This window comes from Schistocerca nitens, chromosome 7, assembly GCF_023898315.1.
Source record: "Schistocerca nitens isolate TAMUIC-IGC-003100 chromosome 7, iqSchNite1.1, whole genome shotgun sequence".
Lineage (NCBI taxonomy): Eukaryota > Metazoa > Arthropoda > Insecta > Orthoptera > Acrididae > Schistocerca > Schistocerca nitens.
In genome coordinates this window covers 447,517,871-447,538,697 of record NC_064620.1, presented here as the reverse complement: position 1 = coordinate 447,538,697, position 20,827 = coordinate 447,517,871, and the positions used below count along the sequence as shown (strand labels likewise).

Genomic DNA, 20,827 nt, shown 5'->3' with positions numbered 1-20,827 from the left:
CACATAAATTTTGGACTCATGACGGCATTTGTTAAGCCTTTGCACGGTCATGACGCAGCATTTCAGTATTCGTGTAAGATATTTCCAAAAGTAGCACAGACAATATCACAAAGGGGATATTCATTGGTCCATAGAAATGCCAGCTGTTAGGGGATACACATTCTGAATACACTCCAACCCCTGATCAGCTTTACGTGTAGCATTGTTCTCGTGATGAGGCGACACTGCCGGAAGTTACAGGGACCTTGTGGACGAACTCATTCATGCATGTAAGGTCATTGGCTGCAACATAACCATGAAGATGCACTACCTTTGCTGCAATCTCGATGTTACCATAGAAGTATGGTGCATACTGTGATTACGGAGAGCGGTTGCACCATGATATTTCTCTCATAGAACAGCGGTACATAGGGCGGTGGACTACAGCTCGGTTGGTTGATTTCTGCTGGATGCTATGGAGATATGCTCCGGACACCAACCGCAAGAGGAAGGCAAAGAAACGACGTTACTTAACTAGCTAAGTTTAATTAATAAATATACTCCACTGATTATGGTAGCAATATATGTGAAACGTAAAGTCTCAGCTTATTTGCAACCCTAAGCTATGACAAAATTTTCATCGTGACGTTCGTATTCAGAGCTTCGAAATCTGTAAAGACCGTCTACTTTGGTTTCTGCCAGACATCCGCTGTGAAATTGTAATATATTTGTATAGATATATTTTAAAAACGGTCAATGACTTGAGCGAGCGGGGTGACATGTTAACGGCACGCATTGGGCACTTTTGGCGAAACATGGCCCTTGGTCACGTGTGAGAGAAAAGCACTCCGTCTTCAGGCCACAAGTGGCCCATCGGGACCATCCGACCGCCGTGTCATCCTGAGGTGAGGACGCGGATAGGAGGGGCGTGTGGTCAGCACACCGCTCTCCCGGTCGTTATGATGGTTTTCTATGACCGGAGCCGCTACTGTTCGGTCGAGTAGGTCCTCAATTGGCATCACGAGGCTGAGTGCACCCCGAAAAATGGCAACAGCGCATGGCGGCTGGATGGTCACCCATCCAAGTGCCGGCCACGCCCGACAGCGCTTAACTTCGGTGATCTCACGGGAACCGGTGTATCCACTGCGGCAAGGCCGTTGCCCACGTGTGAGAGAGATTTTGGAAAATGGCCGCTTCTTGGGACAGGAAGAACGAACTCGATGGAGAAGAGAAACACAATGTCAGTTACAGGCCAAGTGCAAAATCGACCTTACCTGGAAACTTAACAAACTTCCGCTAAAGTTTTGTATGAGACATTGACATTTACCTGTAGGACCAGTTAAGGGGCTCCGGGACGCCCTATACTTGCAATGTTAAAATAACGGTTATAAATTACATCTTTCCTCTTCTTTGAGGTAGGAAGTTGAACTTTTTACAGATTATTTATTGGAATATGGGCTACAACTTAACACAGGGATTTTACAAAATTTTAGTTCAGTTATTAAAGATGATTTTTTTTTCAATTGTAATGAAAATTCACAACATTTTTTTGCAATTTTTTATTTATATATTCAAAAATATACAGTTTTTTGGAAAAAGGCTGTGTTAAATTATGCAGAAGGTACTGTGTAACATTTACTGAAAGTTTGAAACAAATATGTTTGGAAGATCCTTAGAAAACATGTAATTAGTATGAGAAAATAAAAGTTTTGGGAATCGAGCGACAAAGATTGGATTAACTTTTTAGTGCATTCCAGGTCCGTAGGATGGATTATCTTCATCCTCTGCAAACTCCTCCTCCAGCTTCCTCTTGTTCCTCCTCCTGTCTACTCTTGCTTGTATTTCTAGACTCTTTACAGCCCTGTCTGCAGCCCGAAGGCGTTCCTTGTCTAAAGCAAGCATCGCTCGTTGTTGTGTTCGTAGATTTTGCTACCATTTTCTTCAGTTGCAGTTACTGCAACACTGTTCCAAAAGGTGGTCATGTATGAACACTTACCACATTTCAGTTGTATTTCACTAGCAAGTCCTATGTGCTTTATTATGGAGAGTTCCAGACCAACTTCACTACAATGAATACATCTTACACAGTTTGAAAAAATTCCTTTGAGAACCGACATATCAAATATTTCATTCACATCCCATTCGCCCATAAAACATTCATAGTTTTCACTCATTGAACCAAGCTTCTTCTGTGAAGTATTTTCTTTCCCACTTTGACTGCTATGGGCAGGTGTACTTGAGAGGTTAGGTTCACTCACTTAGTTATCGTCTTTATTGTTTACAGTAATAACACATACCTTTGGCTTTCCAACATTTCTCCTTTTCTTAAAAGCCTTCAGAGGATTTCTAATAACTTTACTTTTACTCATTATTACATTTCAACAAAACAGAGACTCAAGAAACAGAATTAATTACGAATGTTTTCGAGATAACGACAGAGTAAATAAACATGAAACAATCCACAATCACACCAGCGATATATATTGAACCATCACAGGTTAGCCACAACACATACTTTATCTCACATCACTAAAATGTACCTGATGAACACGGACGTAAATAATAACACCATTTGACAGCAGTTTAACAGCGCCACAGTGGGTCACGCCCATGTAGAACACATGTCAAAAACAATTTAAAAATAGTTGTAGTCTTCGAAATTGAATAAATTGTATATCTATTAAAAGGTAATAGTCTGCAGATTCAGAAAACGCAAAAAAGTAAAAATTGAACTTTTCATGATTTTGAGCCTTTCCGGAGCCCCTTAAGCAGATTGGCAACGTGGAAGAAACCATTCCAAGAGATTTTCTAAACCAACCGCCAACGACAGTTCAACGGTGTTAGCTGTCGAGGAAATCGCTTCTCAAAGGACGTTCTTAGAGAGATGTGTCATGCAGCACCCAATTTTGATTAATGTGAGCGGTTACTTTTCCACAGGAAACATCACGCAACGTTAATATGACACCAGTCTTTTTATTGAGTTAGTTCAACTAGCTTTTCGGTTACAGTTCGTGGAGGATGAGGCTCTGCTTCCGACATCGGGTGGACGCGACCCTGAGATCACTGTCGCCGCAGCAACCCGCTTTGCTCTATGATGGTAAACCAGCCGTGCATAGAAAACCTCAGGTGCAATGATTCCTCTGATTTTCACCACTCTCAGCGATGTGCTTTATATTTTTATCATCATGATTTAATGCAGCGGAATCCGTTAACAATGAATGAAGATTCTATTAGGCTTTCTATGACAAAAAAAACTCTTTTCATGACCAGCCCAAACAAAATATTTTCTTTTATACTTACACCCACATTCCAACACTGAAATCGATCCACGGGTAAAATACTGCTGTTTACTCTGCAAGTAGGATTGAACCAATGCCCTTTGATCTACAGCAAGTCTCTGACCTCAGTTATGATTAATGTAACCGTTTACTTTTCCACAGGAAATATCACGCAATGTTAATATGGCAGCAGTCTTTTATTAATTTAATTCAAAAAGCTTTTCCGGTTAGATGTGCCGTGTCACGGATTGCGCGGCCTCTCCTGCCGGAGGTTCGAGTCTTCCTTCGCGCATGGGTGTGTGTGTATTGTTCTTCGCATAAGTTAGTTTAAGCAGTGTGTAAGTCTAGGGACCGATGACCTCAGCAGTTCGGTCCCTTAGAAATTCACACACATTTTAACCTTTTGAGCTTTTCCTGAACAGTCCGTCCACAGACATCAATGAACCATCAGCAATTTATTAATCTCAGGCGGAAAAAGACGGAACGAGGGGAGGGGGGAGGAGGGTTGTGTGGTTACAACACAATTTTGTAGATAAAGCTAGAATTAAGTTCTGCGCTGACATGCTAATATTCTGAAATTTTTCCACTACTCAATTCAAGTTGTTAACGAAGGCTTCAACAGCGTCTACAGTGTTCTAGCTGACAAGAATGACCTAATAGTGAAGTCTGACACTGTCTAGAAGACAAGTCAGTCTTTTAAGTAATTTATTATATCAAAAATTTTAATGGAAAAGCTTTTTAATTTCTAGACCGCAAATCTAGTTGTAGAATTAAAAGTTTGGTTACTAGTTTCGGTTGCTTTCTACATCACCTTCACGTCTGTAAAGGGGTACAGGAAATGTATCCTAAGACATTTTTTACAATAAAGTATGATATAAAACAATATATAACAGTTAAGTGAAATGTATATGAAGGGCCAACTCTAATAGTAAAAGTGAACATATAACCAATCCACTTAACAGTGTTGTATAAGAAATATGTTACTACTTGTAAGATGACCTACTGCTCAAAACGCAAAAGCCAGTTGGATATGCAATGAACAACATTATCATTAGCTACAGGCATGCAATGACATGCATTCGTATTAAGTTTCAACAACTTCAGGCTTCAGGCAAGCTGTACACCTGCCAACAAAGATTCCAGAGTAAAAGCCTTAATTTGAAAATTACAAAAGTAACAAGAGAATGCACTCAAAATTACGATACAGGAAAGCTGCCTGATATAGTTAAACGACAGAAAACATTAAATTGAAGTGCAGCACTAAAAATATACACAACACGCCATAATATCGCAAAATTCATGTAATAAAGACGGAAAAGGGACACTTTCATTGGCAAAAATTGTACCAAAAGGACATTATTTGCATTTGTACAGTGGATATTACAGTGGGAAAAGTATATGCAATGGTAACAAGAACTGTCACATATCTCTACCTGGGAATATACAAATCAAACACTCCATAGTAATTTTCTAAATGAAGCTATGTGACGAATGGATATAAAATTAGAGAGAAACAACATACTCTGGCATACAAAGGGGCGACCAATCATGGCGTATAAAACTGTCATCCTTGTAAAATGTGCACAAATTAAAGATTAAAAGTAAACTGCCACAAGCCCGATAAGCCTTACAAGACACGTCAAAACCAACTGAATTATCCAAGGGTTCCTGCTGGCCAACCGAAATGCCAGCAAGGCCGACAGGTGACGTGGGAGCGCTTGCATTTGCAGAGACTGATCCAATAAATAACAAGTGGTGTCGTATGTGTGATATTTATACGGAACTACATAGTAATGATGAATAAAATTTAAGGTATCGTTTAATTTACACCTAATGAAACACCGCAAGTGGACGATTGTAAAAAACAACCAGATATCAAACCATCGTAAGTAATATATATATATATAAAATAAAATATCCAAATAGTCGTATAGCAGGAATTACAGTCATTCCTCACACTAACCTAAACTGAAAGGTAGAAATATCTATCGCGATGAGACGGAAGATGATGTTGACGTATGCCAACTAACGTGAAGCAGGATCGGTTCCGCTATCAGACTTTATTTTTTTTTTGTCATTTAACAGTAACGTAGGATTTATCTGTTACATATGGCACGTTACCAATTAACTATATGTCACAGATTCTCTCACTCTTGTGATTTTAATTTCATTCTTTCCATGTTTTTATAGTTTAAAACTAGTTTGATTTAGGAACAAACGTTTTAAGATTTTTCGTGCTTAACTTCTTCAGGCTGTTTAACAAACTGGCTTTCTCTCCATGAAGCTTTCTACTACTATTTCCGAAAATGAGACGAAACAAAGATTCCTTGTCCGTAACGAGGCACTAAAATCTTCACCAGCTCTAGCACTCAATGACGACAGTGCTGAGACAAAACTTCACAGCGATGCTAGCAGTTTTGGAATAGGGACAGTTCTGTCACAAATTCAGGAAGGTGCTGAAAAAGTGATAGATTCTGCTTACGGAGTACTCTTTAGCTCTGAGATAAACTACCCTACAACTTATAAGGAAAGCCATTCATTTTTTTGGGCCATAAACATGTTCTCACTGTATTTATTTGGCAAACTATTCACTGATGTGACGAATCACCACTGCCCATACTGGCTGACAAACCTAAAGGATCCGTCAGGTTCACTGGGAAGATGAGCACTGCGGCATCTAATCAAAATAGGTGCCTATGGAGTATGGTTTTAGTTGTGAAACAGAATCCTTGATTTTCTATCACTAAAGTCACACATTATAGTAAATGTAAAACAGAATTGTCGTCTTGTGTTTCCCAAGGAAGTGTTATAGGCTATTTGCTGTTCCTAATCTACACAAATGATTTAGAAACCGATCTGAGCAGCCCTGTTAGACTGTTTGCAAATAGTGATGTCGTTTCCCATCTAGTAATGTCATCAGAAGACCAAAATCATTTGTAAACTCTGCATGATGCAAAAACCACCAACTGACCCTAAATAATGAAAAGTGCGAAGTTATCCAAATCAGTAATGAAAGGAATCTGCTAAATTTCGGTTCGGATAAATCACTGAAATCTAAGGGCTGTAAGTTCGACTAAATACTTACGGATTACAATTACAAACAACTTAAATTATCACATAGATAATGTTGTGGGGCGGGTCAGTCAAAGGCTATGTTTCAATGGCAGAAAACTCAGAAGCTGCGACAAATCTATTAACATGTCTGCCTACATTACGCTTATCCATCCTCTGCTAGAGCTCAGGATCCTTACCAGATAGGATTGATAGAGTACGTAAAAAAAGTGCAGAGAAGGGCAACTCATTTTTTACTATTATGAAATAGGGAAGAGAGTGTTATGGATATGATAAGCGAGTTCGAGGAGTAATCATTAAAATGAAGGTGATTTTCGTTGCAGTGACATATTTTCACGACATTTAAATCACCAACTTACTCCACCAAAGGTGAGAGTATTGTGTTGATACTTATCTACAAAAGAAGAAAAGAGCATCATAATAAAATAAGAGAAGTCAGAGATCATACGGGAATACTCAAGTGTTCATTTTTCCCACACACAGTTCAGGAGTGGAACGATAGAGAAATAGTGTGAAATTGGTTTGATGAACCATCTGCCAGCCACTTCAATGTGAATTGCGTAGTGGTCATTAGATGTGGATGTGGGTTGGTAGCCTTCTTGGTTCTATTCCCAGTTACCTATCATATCCCTTTCCTGTCATCATCACCTACAAAATTTGAAAAAATAAAATAAAATAAAAAGTTAATTAGTATATTGAACATGCCATCTACACAAACTAGCTACCCTCAAGATACAACACTCACACACCATATGGCATGTTCTCATGGGGATCCCAACTAGTCTCTGTCAGCTGATATCCCATTAGCGCTTCTAACACTCCCACCGAAATGGTCATATCCCATTAATCCTCTTGTTCCACCCCAACTTTCCCTTTACTAAAGAACAGGCCAAAGTTCCTATATAGGTTTAACATCGTTACGAAATGTTTTTAGTTGGGATCAGAAAATTATGTGGTCAATGAAGGCTATTATTTACTGTAATCAGTGCGAACATTTTATGTTAGACTTTATCGTAATTCTTATTTATATCAATTGCAACAACAAGTTCAGTGCCGTCAGATACAATGTATTTTATTTCAACCACGAGCCTCAGGTGTTTAAACCTCCTTATCAGCTGGATTTGTGTGAAATAGTATGTACGTGTTGCTTTTACGACTTTAGAGTAATCTGTAGCACCGACTAGAAGCAGGGAACAAAAAGGAAACACTATTTTAGTAGATACCTAGCAACCACACCCCAATGTTTAAGGAATCGAACTTCTACGTAAAAACAGCCTCAGACGTCAGCTTACTTTAAAAATGAGTAAACGTGTTACGTGTATAGCGTTAAGCATGAGAAACCTTTATGGTTGAAAGCGCAAAACCCTAATTGTATGGGTTCAGTTACTTTCGGATCATTCATCCACGGCGAGAAAAAGTTTTAAAAGGGATTCACATTATGTCTAATGTTTGTTATAAGTCGCTAGCTGCTTCCATAATGCTTTCATAATCAAACACTGGGTTAGTGTAGTTTGTGTAGTTAGTATCCTGTATTAAGAGTAACTAGCCTTCCACACACATCAATGTCTGGGACTTCATATCTCCCGAAGTATGTTCCAAAGATAATATTTTGCAGGCACAGTCAGTGGTACACGTGGATACCGTTTGTAAAATGTGTTGCGAATATACACTCCTGGAAATTGAAATAAGAACACCGTGAATTCATTGTCCCAAGAAGGGGAAACTTTATTGACACATTCCTGGGGTCAGATACATCACATGATCACACTGACAGAACCACAGGCACATAGACACAGGCAACAGAGCATGCACAATCTCGGCACTAGTACAGTGTATATCCACCTTTCGCAGCAATGCAGGCTGCTATTCTCCCATGGAGACGATCGTAGAGATGCTGGATGTAGTCCTGTGGAACGGCTTGATATGCCATTTCCACCTGGCGCCTCAGTTGGACCAGCGTTCGTGCTGGACGTGCAGACCGCGTGAGACGACGCTTCATCCAGTCCCAAACATGCTCAATGGGGGACAGATCCGGAGATCTTGCTGGCCAGGGTAGTTGACTTACACCTTCTAGAGCACGTTGGGTGGCACGGGATACATGCGGACGTGGTCTTGTTGGAACAGCAAGTTCCCTTGCCGGTCTAGGAATGGTAGAACGATGGGTTCGATGACGGTTTGGATGTACCGTGCACTATTCAGTGTCCCCTCGACGATCACCAGTGGTGTACGGCCAGTGTAGGAGATCGCTCCCCACACCATGATGCCGGGTGTTGGCCCTGTGTGCCTCGGTCGTATGCAGTCCTGATTGTGGCGCTCACCTGCACGGCGCCAAACACGCATACAACCATCATTGGCACCAAGGCAGAAGCGACTCTCATCGCTGAAGACGACACGTCTCCATTCGTCCCTCCATTCACGCCTGTCGCGACACCACTGGAGGCGGGCTGCACGATGTTGGGGCGTGAGCGGAAGACGGCCTAACGGTGTGCGGGACCGTAGCCCAGCTTCATGGAGACGGTTGCGAATGGTCCTCGCTGATACCCCAGGAGCAACAGTGTCCCTAATTTGCTGGGAAGTGGCGGTGCGGTCCCCTACGGCACTGCGTAGGATCCTACGGTCTTGGCGTGCATCCGTGCGTCGCTGCGGTCCGGTCCCAGGTCGACGGGCACGTGCACCTTCCGCCGACCACTGGCGACAACATCGATGTACTGTGGAGACCTCACGCCCCACGTGTTGAGCAATTCGGCGGTACGTCCACCCAGCCTCCCGCATGCCCACTATACGCCCTCGCTCAAAGTCCGTCAACTGCACATACGGTTCACGTCCACGCTGTCGCGGCATGCTACCAGTGTTAAAGACTGCGATGGAGCTCCGTATGCCACGGCAAACTGGCTGACACTGACGGCGGCGGTGCACAAATGCTGCGCAGCTAGCGCCATTCGACGGCCAACACCGCGGTTCCTGGTGTGTCCGCTGTGCCGTGCGTGTGATCATTGCTTGTACAGCCCTCTCGCAGTGTCCGGAGCAAGTATGGTGGGTCTGACACACCGGTGTCAATGTGTTCTTTTTTCCATTTCCAGGAGTGTAGTTAGTAGTAGAGGAAAAGATAACATCGACCAGTGGGCAGAGCTCAAGGAAATATGCAGCGTGTCTGTCGATACGTCATGATACAAGCAGCCACGGGAAAGAATTAACTCAATAAATAATAGCAAAAGATTAACAATATTTATGATTTGTCACCATATAGGATCCTCACACGCTATTAATAAGTCAAGGGAAGGTTCCAATTTCGATTCAGAAAATGTTGTTCTAGCTGGCGGATTTCCTCTTCTACAATGGATATTCGTTCCTATGCAAACTGTCTGCAAAGTTCGAAGGACGTTTAGACCGAAGAAACGCAAACCCACGTTTATAACATTTGCCAATTTAGAGACTGGACTACACTCAAAATTCTGAATGTGGCAGGGATAAAGTGCAAAAAGCGAAAAGATTTTGTTTTTTAATTCAGGTATGAGACTGCACTTATAAGAGCCGAAGGTCATTGCAGAAAACAGTGTTTTAGAAGGGACCGAGACAAGGTTGTAGCCAGAACTATAGGAAGCTGAGGATAAATTTGGAAAGGGAAATAAAGTTCAAGAGCAAGAAATAAAAACTTTGAGGTTTGCCGATGGCCTTGTGATTTTGTTTGCAAAACAGCTAATAAAAGCAGACTTTTTTTAGTCACGAAATCCTCTCTATGTCAACCTTTTCATCTCAGAGTAGCACTTGCAACATATGTCCTCAATTATTAGGTGAATATATCCCAGTCTATATCTGCATCTACACTTTTTACCCTGTACAGCTCCCTCTAGTAGCATTGTAGTTACCTTCCTATGTCTTAACAGATATCCTGTCATCATGCCCCTTCTCCTTGTCATATTCCTTTCCTCGCCGATTCTGCGGAGTATCTTCCCATTCCTTACCTTATAAACCCCCTGATTTCCAACATTTTTCTGCAGTAGTGCATCTCAAATGCTTTTATTCTCTTCTGTTCCCGTTTTTCCTACAGTCCATGCATCACTGCTATACAGTGCTCTGCTCCAACTCTCAGAAATTTGTTCCTCAAATGAAGTCAAACGGCTTGTCACCCAAAAGACCCTCAGTTTCCTTTTCCTTTCTTCTGTGTACTCCTCGTGTCAGCAACTTGTATGCATGAGCTTTTAAGTTGATTGTGCCTCTTCTAGGCTCTTGTGTGAATGATGTTCTTCCGAAAGTTTGACGTTATGTCACCAGGCTCATACATTACAATGAGAGTATTCGTTTTGCTGCCACTTCTCATAATGATTTTAGAAATTACGATGGAATGTTTCCTATTCCTTCTGCCTTACATGCTCTTAAGTCGTCCAAAGCTCTTATAAATTATGTTTCTAATACTGGATCCCCTATTTCTTTCATGTCGACTTCTGTTTCTTATTCTATCACGTCATCAGACCAGACCTCCCCCTCGTAGACGCCTTCAATGGACTCCTTCCACCTATTCGTACTCTCCACTACATTTAACAATGGAGTTGCCGCTGCATACTTAACGTTACCGTCCTTGGTTTTAATTTCACTGAAGGTCTTTTTTTTACTTTTCCTTATGCTGAGTCCGTCTTTCCCACAGTTACATGCTTTGCGATTTCTTCAAGTTTTTCGTGCAGCTATTTCGCCTTAGCTTCCCTTGACTTCCTCTTTATCTCGTTCCTATGCGATTCGTATTTCTTTATCCCTGAATCTCGCTGATCATCTTTGTACTTCCTTCTTTCGTCGATCACCTGAAGTATTTCTTCTGTTATCCATCGTTTCTTCGCAGCTACCTGCTTTCTACCTATGCTTTTCTTTCCAATTTCTCTGACTGTCCTTTTCAGAGATGTCAATTCCTCTTCAACTGAGGTTACTGAGCTATTCATTATTGCAGTATCTATAATCTCAGAGAACTAGAGGTGTATCTCTTCATTTCTTAATATACTTTTGTATCCCACCTCTCTGACCACTGATCCTTCTTGGCTAGTCTCTTAAACTTCGGTCCACTCTTCATCACTACTAAATTATGAGTCTTTATCTGTTCTTGGGTGTGCTTTAAATCCAGTATTTGATTTATGAATCTCTGCCTGATCGTGATGTAATCTACCTGAAATCTCCTTTATCTGCAGACCTTTTCCAAGTAAACCTCCTCCTCTTGTGATTCTTGAACAGAGTATTAAGTATTACTAACTGATATTTATTGCTGTTAGTCTTTGTCCTCTGGCATTTCTCCTACCAAGCCTACATTGTCCCATAACCGTTTTATTACTCCCTCCCCTACAACTGTATTTTAGTACCTGGGTGACTATTAGATTTTCATTTAACTTTAAGAACCAAATCATCCGTTCAGTCTCCACATATGCTTTCTCTGTCTCTTCATCCTCTACTTGCGATGTCTTCATGTACACCTAAACTGTTGTTGTAGTTGGTTGTTTGCTATCTGTTCTGCTGAGAACAACCCTACCATTCAGCTGTTCACAGTAACTCACTCCCTTCTCCACCATCCTACTCCCTTTATACCATTTTCTGCTCCTGTTGATATTACCCTCGATTCGTCTGGTCTCAAATCCTTGCTTTCTTTCCATTTCACTTCACTGATGCCCACAACATTTAAAACGAGTCTGTTCATGCCCCTTTTCGGATTTTCTAGCTTCCCTACCGCGTTCAGACTTTGACATTTCACACCCCAACCCATAGAACGTTACCACCCTTATTGAAAATTATTCCACTCCATCTTGGCGGTGGTATAGCAACATCCCACTGCTACTACTTAAAGAAACCTTTTGCTGGTTATTAAATTCTTTTTCCCATGCACACATCTCCCTTGGACGACCCATCCCGGGGATGCGAATGGGAGTTCCGCATCTTTTGCCAGTAGAGAGATCATTATGGCACATTTTCAAATTACAACCCACATATTCTGTGGATCCCCAATATGTGTCTTTAATGCAGTGGTTTCCATTGATTTCTGCATCCTTCTGTCGATTTTTCTTCGCCTTTTCTTCCGCATGTTGGGGCAGCATCTGAGCCCAAGGGCAAGATGTGCGCTGAATCCCTGTCTGTTCCTCCAACTTCTTTGACAAGGTCGGAGGCAAATCAGTGGTGGCTTCTTATACCGAAAGTCTTTGGTCACCATTGCTCAGGAAGTTTTCATAACTAGCCAAAGACGCTACCCCGTTTTTTTTAGAGGAACCGTCCCGGCTCCCAAAAGGAGGGGTGGTAGTAAAGAGGGCAGGGGTCGCAACCCGACGCCTGGCCAGCGTCTCCACCAGCTTGAACAGTCCCCACCTGACCTACTGACATGCAGCGTCCATAGATTCATGAATTTCTCTCCATACCCGGAACGTCCATCCGCTCAATACAATCTGAAACGAGACTCGTCCGACCAGGCAACATGTTTCCAGTCAACAGTCCAATGTTGTTGTTGATGGGTCCAGGCGGAACGTAAAGCCTTGTATCGTGCACTCATCAAGAGTACACGAGTGGACCTTCGGCTCCGAAAGCCCATATCGATGATTGTTTGAATGGTTCGCGCTTATACTTGCTGATGGCACAGCATTGAAATCTGCAGCCATTTGCTGAAAGATTGCACTTATGATTCGCTTCGGTCGTTCTTGGTCCCGATCTTGCAGGATGCCGGAGATTTGATTATTTACCGGATTCCTGATATTCACGGTACACTCGTGAAATGGTCGTACGGGAAATTCCCCAATTCATCGCTACCTCGGAGATGAAGTGGCCCATAGCTCTCGCACCGACTATAACACCACGTTCAGACTCACTAAAATCTTTATAACCTGTCATTGTAGTGGTAGTAACCGATCCATCAACTGCGCCAGACATTTGCCGACCGCAGCGCCGTATTCTGCTTGTTCACATATCGCTGTATTTGAGTAGTCCGCAGCTCGTGATCCCGGGTTCGATTCCATGCAGGGTCAGGGATTTTCATCTGCCCCGAGATGACTGGTTGTCGTCTTCATCATCATCATCATCATTCATCCCCATTACGGTCCGAAGAAGGCAACGACAACCCACCTCCATTAGGATCTTGCCTAGTACGGCGGTGTGGGTCTCCCGCATCGTTCGCCTACGCCCTGCCAAAAAGCATGGCATGGAACTTCATTTCCATTTCCATATTTGAAGAGGCATGCCTATACGAGTTTCTTTGGCTCTTGAGTGTATGAACCCAATGCTGCTAGAATGTGGGGCCCCATGGATAGCGGAAAACGTGCCAGGTGGGGAATACGCGACGCCAAATATACATTAATATATTGTGTCTGTTGTAGAAGATCGAGTGCTCGTAAGCGGTGGTCTAAGAGGTCAGCTCGTAGTAGTGAAAGTAGCCGGCGGCATGTTGATGGCAATTGTGCGCCGCAGATCACTGCGAAATCGAGTCTTAAGCATCGGATCGTTACAGATACATTCAAATTGAGCACCACTGTTCCCAGCAAGCCCTGCACCTACAGCCATGGCGCTCGATTTTAGGACGCCACGGCATCTACCAGAACCTTCACCGCAGGTGGTAACCCATGTCAGTGATTCCCTGACTTCACCATTGCTATGAAGAACGATTACGAGACCGAGAGACATCCCAGAATGGCGTTGACGGGGGCCGCAGAGCAACGGTTGAATGGCGATAAGCATAGAACAGGTAAGAGAGCGGGCAGCCTTGACACACCGAACGACGGATAGAGATGAAAGACGGCCACTGTAGAGTACTCAGGACGAAGTTCCACGAAGGATACGCATTACGACGTCGACGGCAGCAACGGGGTATGCCATACTTCGGAATACTCCTTCCAGGTAGTCGTGATCGGTACGATCTAATGCCTAGCTGAAATCAAGAGCTGCCAAAAGTCCAGGCAACGACGAGAATGAGCAAGAGCGATTATTTCCCGGTAGCAACAGACGGCAGTGCGGATGTCATTGGCACTTCATAAAAAAGCTTGATCAAGGGAAATCACGTATCGTGCCATATGTTTAAGCCGTGCAGCCAACAGCCGGTGAAAGGTCTTTCTGTTGCTAAAATTTTAAAAAGCATTCTGTAATTGGAGTACTGCGATCGGTATAAATTGCTAGAAATCAAATGAAAACAGTCTAGATCGCGTTTTCAGATTTTTTATTTGGAGCAACCGGTTTCGGCCCTTTCCTCAGATCATCTTCAGGCTTTTAACCGCCGTTAGGCAGATGGGGCGAAATCCTTAGTAGTAAGGTTGACACTGACAAATTTCCGTCCACACTGGCACCAGTAGGTGACGAAATGTCCGATAAAACTCCATTGGGAGGTCATCAGGGCTGAGACACCAGAACATACAACCTTTTATTTGATGAAACATTAAAAGAGCCAAGAAGTTTTTCTTAAAAAGAAGCACAGCTTTAGTTTTGGAACTTAATTATCGGCTGAATGCGCCGTGGAATCTCATGCCTTAATGGCAAGACCACTTTAATTTAAAAACGGCTAAAAGCCAATAACTTAAAGCTCAACCAAAATCATAAATTTAAAAGGCAAGGTCTTTTCTTAAAACCCGTTCCTTATTTAGGCTGAAAGCCCAAAGAACTTAAAATCAAAATCGACTGAAGGCCCAACACTTAAGACTAAATAACATTAGTTTAAAAAAATGCCAAAGGCTTTACGTAAAACAGTTCTTAAATTAGGCTGATGGCCCAAACCATCTGACGCCTTAAAAGCAAAACAACCTTAATCTAAAAATCGGCTAGTAGCCATACAAGTACAAACAACAAGAACAAACAAGAAAAGGCAGTACACCCAAGGGCACTCAGAAGTTCCGAGGGTCGGCGTGGAATTCAAACACAGACGCTCGATCCGACGACAACCCAACCGACAGTCTGTCAGTGGACGCACCTACAAGATAACCTCTGCTTCACCCGACGAGCACACAACAGGGAGTTCAATGGAACAACGTAGAAGGCATCAGCGCCCACAACCGGTTATACATTGAGCTATCAAACTTCACACCATGCTTGACAGCAACAACACGATGAGGAAAATACACTGCCTAAATTTACGTCAATGACCAGGGCAGGTAAACGGAACGTTAACGACCACAAGGCAGAAGATTCCGCTGGTGCACTTCAATTCAAATAAAAAAGTACGGTTAAACTCCACAGGAGGGTGGCTAAAATTTGCCAACTTGTAAATACAAGTTGTTGCTCGCGGGAATATCCCAACAGCGGACAACGAACTCCAACCGACACAATGACAAAGTCATCATTTGCTGGTAGATTAAGTCAAAGCTCTACTTTCATGTCCAGGGTAGGTGAGCCACGAACCTCATAGCAATTGGAACAGCACCACACACTCTGACACCGCATAGCGGCCGCCAGAGGGCCCGGCCAAACTGTACGCCTCAGAGATTTCCTTGCTGCTCCACGCCAACCGACCAACTGCCCAGGCCCGGAAACGGTGAAAGGACCAAATATACATCGGCCAATGAGGCAACCAACCGAACGAACAACCAACGGTCATTCTGCTCCAATTTCCCTCTGTCGGACAGTTCACGTGTGTAGCCAGCGGGAGGCGAGCACTGGCTGTCGGCGCCTCACCGGCGCTCCGTACCCTTACTTCACTGCTGCTGCGTCCCGACTGCACTGCTGGTCCGTCTCGAACTGACTGCCAGACACACGACGACCCGGGAACACTATCGGTCGCTCCAGAGATGGTATGACAGTGCACTTATCGATACGTGCTGCTGCTGCCGCTTACGAGCAAGTAAGGCAGGAAGTTAGTGACGCCAGTAAATGGAATAAGAAAACGAGGTGGCAGTTCCGTAATAAAAAATGGGATAAACTCGAGCCATGCACGGCTCAAGGGCCAGGTGACCTGTTCGTAGAAGCCGACTGGATAACATCATGGACTTGGCCCTCATTAGCAATAAGATCCATCGTTGCATACCTAGGACCCTAACCAAAGGAGACTCTGGAGACCGTTGTAATACTGACAGGATGGTGTCGTATTTGAGAGTACAGCATAACGTAATGTGCTTTTAGGGCAGACCCCATATCCCATTGGGTATCAAGAGGCCGCCCATCATTGGTCGTAAGAACATCAATCAAGTTCCTCTTACGGTGACGCCGTTCCGCTGTCACGTGACACATATGTGGACAGTCGTGCACTAACCTGTCGTGTCTGTCCGACCTGACCACAGCTCCTTCAAGGTGAAGCGAGAGAGGGGTGGGAGCCGTGCCTTAGCCATCGCCTTGTGCTCTGACGAATACAGCATCACAGTACATTCCTGGAGAACGGGGAAATAGAATCTCTGGGTTCGTCGCCGCCACGCTGCAACATTCCTTCTGGAACCAATAAAGGCCTTGCGGAGGACAGGCTTTGCGCAGAGCACCCACAATGACAGGGCAGACTGATAGGCATCACGATGTCGACGGTAAGGATTCCACTTGGTCTCGGCGAGCTACCAGGAGTTGAGTGAAGTAGGATGTATCGTATTTAGTTTGCATGGTCCACGGGCGAGCCACACCTTTGGCGACAAAGATTGATCGCACAGATCATAGTCAGAGAACGCAATGGGCCAGACTTCAGCAGCCTGCACCCCAACAACGATATCGTGGGAGATGAACACATGATCGAGGCGGCTGGAAGAACGGCTAGTGAAATGCAGAAACCCCGGACGATCGCGCACGGATATTGACGTGGTAGTTGGTCGTTGAGTGCCAGGGTGCAGCTGAAATCGACTCCCGCGATCAATACATCTAGTCGACCCAGACTGTCTCTGAGAAGGAGGTGGAATGTTCATCGCGGCCACCGGAAACAGAGGATGCATAGACTTTGACAATCCCAACGCCACTAAACTTGAGAGCCATACCTCTGGCGTCAGGGAGATAGGCAACTGCATCAGCGTGGATACCGTGACGTAGGAGGATCACCACTCCACAATCAGTAGGGTAGCATGGGAGACATGTGCTGTGAAACCATGGGGAGCACAGAAAGTTGCAACCTGCACCTCCTGAAAGAGAGCAACGTCAATGTTTGCGGCATACAGCATCTCATGGAGTAAAGCCAGTTCGTGGCGTGCGCGAATGGTGTTGACACTGACCGTGGCTATGCGATAAATCTGGAAAGCTGCCATCGCCACGAGGACGGACGTTTCAGACACGGGAGAAACACGGGAAACTGCTTGTTAGGCCAGTGTGGAAGGACACATCATTGTGACGGGGAGAGGACTGAACCCACCACGTCCATTGCTCTGTCCATCCTCAGCATCGATGTCGTCCATCCAGGAGATAGGTGTACGGCAAGGCCATTGGAACAGTATCAAAGGTGCGCCCACAAGTAGCGTCATACACATAAAGGGAGGCAATCACATTAGGTCGGTGTCCGGATGCGGACGCTGACTGGAGATGGAAGCGGGAAAGGACGTCGTGTTGTTAGGTGGCAGGGCATCAGAGTACAGAGCATCATCAGTAGCAGGGTTGTCAACCTATGCCCATATCCAATGTCTCGAAATTTGGTAGAAAATCCGAAGAAATTCTGGTCGTATGTAAAGTACACAAGCGGCAAGACGCAGTCAATACCTTAGCTGCGCAGTGCCGATGGTACTGTTACCGACGACTGTGCCGCTAAAGCGGAGTTATTGAACGCAGTTTTCCGAAATTCTTTCAACAGGGAAGACGAATGGAATATTCCAGAATTTGAAACACGAACAGCTGCTAGCATGAGTTTCTTAGAAGTAGATACCTTAGGGGTTGCGAAGCAACTCAAATCGCTTGATACGGGCAAGTCTTCAGGTCGACATTGTATACCGATTAGGTTTCTTTCAGATTACGCTGATACAACAGCTCCCTACTTAGCAATCATATACGACCGCTCGCTCACCGATAGATCTGTACCTACAGATTGGAAAATTGCTCAGGTCGCACCAGTGTTTAAGAAGGATAGTAGGAGTAATCCATCGAACTACAGACCTGTATCATTGACGTCGGTTTGCTGTAGGGTTTTTGAGCATATACTGTATTCAAACATTATGAATCACCTTGAAGGGAACGATTTATTGATACGTAATCAGCATGGTTTCAGAAAACATCGTTCTTGAGCAACGCAGCTAGCTCTTTATTCACACGAAGTAATGGCCGCTATCGACAGGGGATCTCAAGTTGATTCCGTATTTCTAGATTTCCGGAAAGCTTTTGACACCGTTCCTCACAAGCGACTTCTAATCGAGCTGTGGGTCTATGGGGTATCGTCTCAGTTGTGCGACTGGATTCGTGATTTCCTGTCAGGAAGGTCGCAGTTCATAGTAATAGACGGCAAATCATCGAGTAAAACTGAAGTAATATCAGGTGTTCCCCAGGGAAGCGTTCTGGGACCTCTGCTGTTCCTGATCTATATAAATGACCTGGGTGACAATCTGAGCAGTTCTCTTAGGTTGTTCGCAGATGATGCTGTAATTTACCGTCTAGTAAGGTCATCCGAAGACCAGTATCAGTTGCAAAGCGATTTAGAAAAGATTGCTGTATGGTGTGGCAGGTGGCAGTTGACGCTAAATAACGAAAAGTGTGAGGTGATCCACATGAGTTCCAAAAGAAATCCGTTGGAATTCGATTACTCGATAAATAGTAAAATTCTCAAGGCTGTCAGTTCAACTAAGTACCTGGGTGTTAAAATTAAGAACAACTTCAGTTGGAAAGACCACATAGATAATATTGTGGGGAAGGAGAGCCAAAGGTTGCGTTTTATTGGCAGGACACTTAGAAGATGCAACAAGGCCACTAAAGAGACAGCTTACACTACACTCGTTCGTCCTCTGTTAGAATATTGCTGCGCGGTGTGGGATCCTTACCAGGTGGGATTGACGGAGGACATCGAAAGGGTGCAAAAAAGGGCAGCTCGTTTTGTATTATCACGTAATAGGGGAGAGAGTGTGGCAGATATGATACGCGAATTGGGATGGAAGTCATTAAAGCAAAGACGTTTTTCGACGCGGCGAGATCTACACTCCTGGAAATGGAAAAAAGAACACATTGACACCGGTGTGTCAGACCCACCATACTTGCTCCGGACACTGCGAGAGGGCTGTACAAACAATGATCACACGCACGGCACAGCGGACATACCAGGAACCGCGGTGTTGGCCGTCGAATGGCGCTAGCTGCGCAGCATTTGTGCACCGCCGCCGTCAGTGTCAGCCAGTTTGCCGTGGCATACGGAGCTCCATCGCAGTCTTTAACACTGGTAGCATGCCGCGACAGCGTGGACGTGAACCGTATGTGCAGTTGACGGACTTTGAGCGAGGGCGTATAGTGGGCATGCGGGAGGCCGGGTGGACGTACCGCCGAATTGCTCAACACGTGGGGCGTGAGGTCTCCACAGTACATCGATGTTGTCGCCAGTGGTCGGCGGAAGGTGCACGTGCCCGTCGACCTGGGACCGGACCGCAGCGACGCACGGATGCACGCCAAGACCGTAGGATCCTACGCAGTGCCGTAGGGGACCGCACCGCCACTTCCCAGCAAATTAGGGACACTGTTGCTCCTGGGGTATCGGCGAGGACCATTCGCAACCGTCCCCATGAAGCTGGGCTACGGTCCCGCGCACCGTTAGGCCGTCTTCCGCTCACGCCCCAACATCGTGCAGCCCGCCTCCAGTGGTGTCGCGACAGGCGTGAATGGAGGGACGAATGGAGACGTGTCGTCTTCAGCGATGAGAGTCGCTTCTGCCTTGGTGCCAATGATGGTCGTATGCGTGTTTGGCACCGTGCAGGTGAGCGCCACCATCATGGCTGCATACGACCGAGGCACACAGGGCCAACACCCGGCATCATGGTGTGGGGAGCGATCTCCTACACTGGCCGTACACCACTGGTGATCGTCGAGGGGACACTGAATAGTGCACGGTACATCCAAACCGTCATCGAACCCATCGTTCTACCATTCCTAGACCGGCAAGGGAACTTGCTGTTCCAACAAGACCACGTCCGCATGTATCCCGTGCCACCCAACGTGCTCTAGAAGGTGTAAGTCAACTACCCTGGCCAGCAAGATCTCCGGATCTGTCCCCCATTGAGCATGTTTGGGACTGGATAAAGCGTCGTCTCACGCGGTCTGCACGTCCAGCACGAACGCTGGTCCAACTGAGGCGCCAGGTGGAAATGGCATGGCAAGCCGTTCCACAGGACTACATCCAGCATCTCTACGATCGTCTCCATGGGAGAATAGCAGCCTGCATTGCTGCGAAAGGTGGATATACACTGTACTAGTGCCGACATTGTGCATGCTCTGTTGCCTGTGTCTATGTGCCTGTGGTTCTGTCAGTGTGATCATGTGATGTATCTGACCCCAGGAATGTGTCAATAAAGTTTCCCCTTCCTGGACAATGAATTCACGGTGTTCTTATTTCAATTTCCAGGAGTGTATTTACGAAATTTCAATCACCAACTTTCTCTTCCGAATGCGAAAATATTTTGTTGAGCCCAACCTACATAGCT

At 44.8% G+C, this 20,827-nt stretch overlaps 1 pseudogene; it reads right to left on the bottom strand.

Annotated features, from left to right (window-relative positions):
- Positions 1 to 1,024: 1,024 nt before the first annotated feature.
- On the bottom strand, positions 1,025 to 1,141 carry LOC126196075 (5S ribosomal RNA; annotated as a pseudogene).
- Between the last annotated feature and the right edge of the window lie 19,686 nt (positions 1,142 to 20,827).